Below are 9,127 nucleotides of genomic sequence, written 5' to 3'. Positions count from 1 at the left end.
TCAGGCTTCCCCCAGATTCCCCTTCCCTCTTCCTTCTCCTCAGTGCCATTTACCCATCCCTCATCTGCTGGCTTTTGGGTCCAGCTTCCAGAAGCTAAGTAATCTGATAAAAGTAATCTGTGCTAAAGTGTTCATTCAGCTAGCAGGTTAATGTGTTATTCTTCCTGGGTAATTTGTTCATTTTGAGAGGGGTTTTTTGAAGACATTAAGCATGATGGCAGAAAATTTCAGGTCTCATTGCAGCCGAGAGAGGAAGAGAGTGCCCCCCACGACCCAGGCTTTCAGGATGAGCTTCATTCTGGGTTCTGTGATCATTTACAAAGTCTCCCTGGTGCCATAGCCACTGTCTTATGGCTTTTATTATGTCCCACCCACCCAAGTTTGGCCCAAAGAGAAAATGCATGATCTTCCTTATGCGTTCTCCCTGGACCCAGAAAGAAAATTCTCTAGATCGCAAGAGAAGCTGAGAAATGGGCCATTTGGACCTGGATAAAAACAGCCAGCACTCATGCTCTGGTAGGCAGTGGTCTCATTTAGTTGTCACCACAGACCCCATGAAGTAAGGGGTTTTATTATTATTATCCCTTTCCAAACTAAGAACCGGGGCACAGAGAGGGTAAGTAACTTGCTCATAAGTCACGCTCCTAGTAAGTGAACTCAGGCAGTGTGGCTCTAGGATCTGTGCCCTTAATCACGATTCTATACCCCTCAGTGTCTCTGACTGAAGTCCCCTCTTCCTACACACCATCAGCAGATAGAGCAGACATAACCATTGGCTCACAGAGACTCCCCAGCGAGGCACACACTTTCATCCCACATCCAGGATATTGCAGCCATACCGCCCCGTTTAGCAGGGCAGAGGCAGGCCACTGCTCTGGCACTCTGATCTTGCTAACAGCAGCCTCAGGTACTCTCGGGCTAATACCACCTTCTTCCTTTCTGTGTTGCACCAGATTGACAAGGAACGGCCTTGAAAACCGACCCTTCTGCACCCCACTCCAAAATGGGAAGGAATGCCTAAACCTGGTGGCTGAAGGTTTGATAACAGTTGACATGTGACTAATCCCATTTTCTAAAAGTGAAAGGAAGATTTGCCAAATTAACCCTCCAGTAACACTATGGATGCACCAGTCTCTTCTCTGTCCCTGATATGCCCTCTGAATTCCTGCCCCTAAGTCAATATGCACACTGTGTGTCCAAATCTGCAGTGCCCTTTACCTTCTCTCACTAATGGAGTACTCGCTGTGTTAGATGCTGTAAATGCTTTCAAAACCTTGGCATATTTAATCCCACCATATGTGCTACAAGGAAGATTCTAGAATTACCTGCATTTTATGTATGAGGAAATTGACAGAGATTAAATAACTCACCCAAGGTCACTATAGTACCAATAGATACTTTTTAGCTTCTCGCCCATTCTCACCATTGGTTCATTACCATTCAGTTTCTTCTCAGGTTCCACCATTAAGGGTACCTGTTCATTACCCATATTACATTCACAATATTGTGAATGCAAAATACAATGAGATCATAATTATTGTATCAATAAGTTGCATGGAGGTTGGAGCATGTTTTGGCATGACTAAAAGTCAGATATTTGAAAACTTGAAAATTGGAATAGCCAGGGTTTCCTGTACATGCGAATATGAATCTTTCACATTTATGTTCGTTGTTCTTTCTGTGATGACAAATCTAATAGAATTAGGATATGAAGTGCTTTCCACTTGACATGGTTTAGGACCTCGCAGAAGCATTTGACTTGGCCTTGGCCATGCATAAATAATTAAAAGACAATTCAATCCAGGTGCCTTTTTAAAAAGAACTTTAATGAATTCAGCTCATTCACCTCTACATGGAGTAAAAAGCAGTGTTTTCTTAAGCAGATAAATCAAATACGTGTCTGTCCGATATTTTAACCATTCCAAAAACAGAAGCACAAAAAGAGCTCAGTAGAAAAAGAAAACAGGTAGAGTAAGGGGGATGAAGAAAGAGAAAAAAGAGAGCTAGCTGGAAGAGAGAGAAATGACAAAACAGACAAAGGGCTGAAGAAATATTTGTAGATGATAAAAGAGCGGTTGTTGAGGAATGCAGGGGAACATAGAAATGGCAGAAGGTGAGAGAAATAGAAGTAGTTATTTGAGGGGTCTAATTCTCACGTCAAAACATAAATGTCTCCAATTTAGTAGTGTTTTATTAGGCAGAGCGACAAAAAAAAAATGCTTTTAAATGTCCCCGGTATTAGCTTTAAAAAAAACAAACAAACATAGCTACAAATCTTTGGGCTCTCCAGATCATTATCCTTATGAACACTCATGGGTGCAATCAAAGGGAAAATATAATTTTGCATTCTGACCTTTTATTAATGTTATTTCCTATACAATTTTCTGTTTTTCTACAGTGTTCAAATAATTTCACTGCATTAATATATAAGAAATATTGGATATTTAGGCTGTTTTAAGGCTTTTGATATTAAAATGAAGGCTGCTTTTCTCCCCCCTTTTCTTCTTTTGAAATTGGGCGCCTTGGTTCAAGGACATTTTTTATGATTCCTGACCCATTTTGCAATGGCACCAGCAACTTGAATGAGCCTGTTCTTCTAGAGCCTGTATAGTACAGGGTTTTGTAAATTATTTTTGGCAACAACATTAAGTATCAAATGGTTGCCTCCTAGTTGGAACTATATATAACTATATATATTTCTTCTAGCGTGATGATACTCTTTGACCCTTTGTCCCTTGGGGATTTGGTAATGGTTTTGAAAATTGTAGCACATTTGTATACAGTTTGGATGCTATTCATTTATCCATGATCTTCCTAGCATTTTTGCCATTTAATCTTAGTTTTGATAATGGTTTTACATTTTTGTATTATGTTGTACCCTCTGATCAGTCTTCCCTTTGGCAGTGTTTGCTATTGCTTCAAAATTTTAAAAAATTCCTATAGCTGAGTTATATACTCTAGTCTATTGCCAGTTTTTAAAGTCTTATTTAAATTTAAAATTTTTTATTCATCCAGAAAGAATCATTACATATGGTAAGAGATAAAGGCTTACATTATTTTCTCTCCATATTTATGACCAGTTACCCCAGGTGAATTTACTAAATAATGAGTTCTTTCCCCATTGTTTTGTTATGCTTCGTTCATCAAGCACTCAATTCCTGAATTTATTATAGCCTTTTCCTGATCTCACTATCGCATTTACTGATCGATATTTCTGATTTGCATTGGAATTCTGCCATTTTAACTGCTGTTAATTTATAATGCATTCTAATACGTGCCACTTCCGTTAAATATCTGTTTCCCTAGGACAGTCATATACAATTGTTTATACAAATTAACGTGGTATCATTTTTGAAATAACAGATGCCTTAATTTGAATTGTTTGCATCTACCAATCAACCTATCAGCATCACACTATTGGTTCCCCATTCAGAAATGGAGCGTGACTTTCCATTTGCTCAAGTTTTTCTTCATTTCCACCATAAAGGTGTCATAGTTTTTCTTTTTCTCACACCCTTGTGTATATTGACTTATTTCCAAAGACTTTAACGTTTTTGCTTTATTGTAAACAAGTTACTTCTCCTTTTTGTTGCCTTATTGGTAGATATTATGTTGGCTTTCCAAGACTACTTGTCTCGTATATTGTGAACTCTGTAGCTTGGTCGAAACACTTGAAGTAAATTCTGTGGCTTTTCTAGGTATATTCTCTTATTTTATTTTTTTCTTTCCAAGATTTTATTTAAACCCAAGTTAGTTAATATATAGTGTAGTACTGGTTTCAGGAGTAGCATTTAGTGATTCATCACTTACATTAACACACAGTGCTCATCACAAGTGCCCTCCTTAATGACCCTCATGCATTTAGCCCATAACTCACCCACCTCCCTCCAGCAACCCTGCTTATTCTCTCTAGTTAAGAGTCTCTTATGGTTTGCCTCCCTCTCTGTTTTTAACTTATTTTATTTTTCCTTCCCTTCCCCTATGTTCATGTTTTGTTTCTTAAATTCCACATGAGTGAAATCATATGGTATTTGTCTCTCTGATTGACTTATTTCACTTAGCATAATACACTCTAGTTCCATCCACGTTGTTGCAAATGGCAAGATTTTATTCTTTTTGATGGCTGAGTAATATTCTATTATATATATATATATATATATATATACACATATATATGTATATATAATATTCTAGGTATGTTCTAATGTTGTCTAAAAATTCTCTAATTTCTTCCTTTCCAATATTCACTTCTAATTTATTTTCATACCTTATTACCAAAATAAGAACTTCTCAGAAACACTGAACTTATAAATGAATCAAAGCTCCCTTGTTTTGGTCTCATTTTTATGGGAAACAACTTTGTTTTTCCAATTGGTAGATTATTTCTTTGTTTTTAAATTTACATTCTTTTTTTGAAGTTATATTCTTTATCATGTGAAAGAGGTAGTTCATTATTTCTATATCTAAAAGATGTTGACTATAAAAAGCAGTTTGATTTTTATCAAATGCCTTTTTTTTCATTTACTGAGATGATCATGCATTTTTGTCAATGATATTGATTTTTGGCTGAAGTCATCGTTATGTTTCTGGAATAAACAATACTGGATCAATGCTTAGACTTATTTTTTTTCTTTTTTAAAAAAATTGAGAGAGAGAGAGAGAGAGAGCCCACAAGTGGGGAAGGGAAGCAGAGGGAGAAAGAGAGTATCCCAAGCAGGCTCCATGCTCAGTGTGGAGCCCCTAGGGCTGGATTCCACAACCTTGGGATCAGGACTTGGCCCGAAATCAAGAGTCCGCCACTCCCAGGCACCCCGAGCTTAAATTTATTTTAGTAAGTTGCTGTATTTTATTGGTAGCATTTTTATTAAAATGCCCACATCAGTGAGAGGAAGTATGGTGTACTGAAAGGAGCAACTGTCTGAGTTTAAGTCCAACTGGACCCTATAAGAGCTTTCTTCAGTACTGTGCAATAGTTCAAAGCATGGGCCCTATCCTAGAAGATGACTAACTCTGAATCCCGGCTTTGCCACTTAGTAGCTTTGTTACTTTGTTACTTTGAGTAATTCTCACTTTTCTGTTCTCAACAAGGAAATATTTACTTCATAGAAATTGTTGTAAGGATTAAATGAGCTAACAAACAAAAAGTACCTGGCATGGAGTATTTCCACATTAAATTGGTGCGATTATAACTATCATATTCCTAAGTGATAACAGGCCATGCTTTTCTTTTTTTTTTTATTTTTTAATGTTTTTATTTATTTTTGAGACAGAGAGAGACAGAGCATGAGCAGGGGAGGGGCAGAGAGAGAGGGAGACACAGAATCCGAAGCAGGCTCCGGGCTCTGAGCTGTGAGCACAGAGCCTGACGCGGGGCTCCAACTCACGGATTGTGAGATCATGACCTGAGCTGAAGGCGGACGTTCAACAGACTGAGCCACCCAGGGGCCCCATGCTTTTCTTTTTTATATCATTCTTACCTTTTGTATTATTCTTACATTTTTGTATCATTTTTATCTGTATCATGCCTACCACATTTCCCTCTAAGAAGAATTTTAAGAAATATACCATACTTTTCAACACTCAAGGATAATTTGTATAATATATTCTTCAAAGGCTTGCAGAAAAATTGTTTTGTAAATGCATCAGGCCCAGATGTGTTTTGGAGGATGTGAGTCTTTAATATTTTTCCTGTTTTCTTCTCGGGTTATTAGAACATGTCCAGATCATTCTGACAACTGTGCCCAAGTGAAAGAAAAATGTGAGTTTCAAGAATTTTCTTTACAACCTGAGAATTGTTGATCCATTTATTATCAAGCTCGAAATTATTTTGGCATGCAATTAGTTATTACGTTGTCTTCTCTCTTCTTCTGTCAGAAATACAGTCTGCATCATTTTGCAAAGAGTTTACCTTAGAAGCCAACATTTCTTTGATCGTCTAAACCTTTTTAACAACCCAATTCTGCTTTCCCCTTCCCCCATTTATTAGTCAGAACCTTTTCATGAATCTCAGACTCCCAATCCCCAACTCTGAATGAAAAAGGCTCTTCAGAAATGGATGAATAATCAATGTCTTGTAGCTATTCAACCACCCTTAAATGGCCAGAGGCTTCTGTATGGAATGACCACAAATGTCATGTGGGGCTTCAGCCTGTGAAGCCATAGCAAGAACACAACAGCAGCAAATAGTACTTACTATTTGCTAATAGTGCGAGGCTGGTGAGAATAATTCTACAGGTTCAAAAGAGAAGGGAGTTCTTTTACCTTTTGTGCACAGCATGACCCTGCCTGTATCCACTGACAATCTTTCGAAGAGGAGAATAAATGAGTTATATGCCTTGATGGGAGTAAAAGTAGAATTTTCATAGAATACATTGAGAGTTTTCAAGGACCCCACCTGTCCGGCATCTTTAAAAACACAGCAACATCCGTAGGGTTGTGGATTATAATAATCCTTCTGTTACTAAACCATTACATAACTTTTAGAGTTCATTCCTGCCTCAGTCAGAGTTAATTATATTTATTGGAAGACTATGTCACTTGAGAGGCTGCTACATCCTTAGCTAGAGTTTTAGCCTTCCATCTGTCTGTGTAAATGCCCATTACTTAATGCTCAAGCATGAAGACACAGTGAGAGCACGAGAGCATGTGCCCTGAGTGTATTTAAATGTTTGCTTTGCACACCTCTGTTTGGCTGGGGGCAGAGGGACAGGACTGAAAATGTAAATACAGGCATTGTGAGGTACTTACCTTTGAAGATCCCTCAGGAGTAGTGGTTCTGAGACTCGCCCAGAATGCGAGGGGGAACAAGTGTAAGAAGTCAGAGACAATAATGTATATACATTAAGAAGTCATCTTGTGGATCAGTCAGTGAGCAACTCCATTTTTCCTCGGTCGTGCCCCCAATCATGCCTCAGGGGAAGAAAAGAAAAGAAAATGTTGGTTAGCTCTAAGTACTAAAGTAGAAAGTAATTCCAAGGTAAGTCTACCCTAAAGAGCAAACAAGCCCTTTTAAAATGCTGAGGGGACGGGACAGCGATTTCCACTCTTTGAAAACACTCCTCAGTGACCTGGTGGCAGGGAAGTTTGCCTGGCTTCATTTGTGGAGGCTGTACCATCTTGGATAAAAGGGGGACAGGCTCTTAGGCTAAAATTTGTTTATAAGGCTATTTTCCTCTCCCATGTGGACATTTGTGATTTTCTCTGATCAGAAATCTCAAGCCAAAGAATATGTCGAAGCTATGCAAATTGACCAATTTATGACCTCACATTCATAATAAAACAATTATTTCACCAAAGCAATGACAATAAAAAGGAGCCAGTTTGTGTGGGATTAGGGAAACCTGGAGTGCCTCATAGGAGATGTGGTTTGCAATGGTGGACAGAGGTAAAAGCAGTGGTGTTGACCCATGTTTAGCATAAAGACTCCTTTGTTGACTCACCGTGATAAAAGTTCCTCATTTGTTAGATCACTGGGTATAAAGTTATATAATTCAGCCTTGCCCTTCTTTCCAGACTTCTGTGGTAGCCAACACCTCTTAATTTTAGTTGTGGTAGTTCCTGGACTGCCAAAGCCACTTCCTATATGTCAGCCAAGTTTGATTTTCAGAGCAGTGCAGGTAATTTGGCAAGCTCAAAAGGAGGTGAAGAGAGGTGGTTAGGAATTCATTTTTTTCTTGTTTCCCTTTTTTTCAAAAAACTAGCAACTCCTGCCTTCTGTTTGACTTATGCTAGGATTCTACCCATTACTGCAAAAGTATCAGATGCTGTCCCTGCACATTGTCCTGATAACTTTCACAATGCTTGCCAATTGCCTTGGTGGGGGGAGGGGGTATCTCAATTATTTAAAGGGTAGTTTTGTGCCAGTGTTCTCCTTCCAACCATTATGATCCTGCCACTATTATCTGGCATTTAACAAACAGACATTGATTTCTTGCCTAAAATCAGCTGGAGAATTCTACTTGGATCAGTCCCACAGAATTAAAAAGGAGAATTAGCCTGAGATTTCACTAGGCTCCTCAACCTGTTACTTAAATGTCTCCTGCGATGTTTTTACCCTTTGTGGAGAGCATGTAGAACTCGGTACTGGGGTGAAGCAGTTCATGGCAGGAGAGCAGCCCATGAATTGCTATGAGCTTGTCACTGAGGATCTCGCATATGCGTGTGTTATCAACTACAATTGTCCTCATAAAATTAAATAAAAGCACGCGTTTATTATTGTGGGGCTCCAATTAAGGGACAGCTGGTGTTCCTATTACACTTGCATTAGATCAAAACTGGTAATTTAGCTGTCCAGATGCACGTTTTTTAATCAAAATATAAAACTGCTTTGGCTTTGCCCATTTCCCATTGACAAGTATCTGGGACCCTACCTTAGGCTCCTGCCACCCTTCAAACTCCATCGAAGAAGGGGAACCATTGGCACAGATCAACATTTTCCTGTCTGAGGTTCTTAAAGGGAAATCAAGGACTGGGGCATTCACAGAAGGGACATCCCAGGAAGGCAGCTGGTGAGTTGTTTTTTTTTGGGGGGGGGAGGGGGTTGCGTTTTGGTTTTGTTTTTCTTTTTTTTGCCTTCATTCAGCCGATATATTTATTGAGTATGGTCCTTTTTGCAAGTACCTGTTTCACTTTATCCGTATCTGAAGTGACACTGAGCGTACAGCTTTGAAGCACACTGCATTTCTCATTGGCACTCCAGTTCCTGGAGCTCTAGAAACTTTGCCGCCTCCCTCCCCCCTCTCCGGGGATGTGTGCGAGCTCTGTTTGTTTTCGCTTTTGTAAAACCTGAGCGCTACGATTTGTCCCCCGTTGCCTTAATAAAGAAACTGCAGACAGCATTTGCAGCGGGGGCTGGGCCGCCGGGTTTGGGGGGAGAGGCGCCACACCCCCTGAGAATAAAGCCCGCGCGGCGCTCTCCGAGAACCACGCACGAATGAACGGAGCACACAAAGAATACATCGGGCGACCCAACAGCGCCCTGCAGGAAGAAAGTGCCCGCACTCGGCGCGGGAGCGGGAGCGCGACTTTTGGCGCTCTTTGGGAGCGGCGGGAAGGAGGCCGAGGACAGCCACGGGTGGGCGCGGGAGCGGGGGCCGCCCGCCGTCTGACTCGCGCCCGGTCGGCAGCG

The sequence above is a fragment of the Panthera uncia genome, chromosome X (assembly GCF_023721935.1).
Source record: "Panthera uncia isolate 11264 chromosome X, Puncia_PCG_1.0, whole genome shotgun sequence".
NCBI lineage: Eukaryota > Metazoa > Chordata > Mammalia > Carnivora > Felidae > Panthera > Panthera uncia.
The sequence above is the reverse complement of the archived record's forward strand: the minus strand, read 5'-3'. Positions refer to the sequence as shown.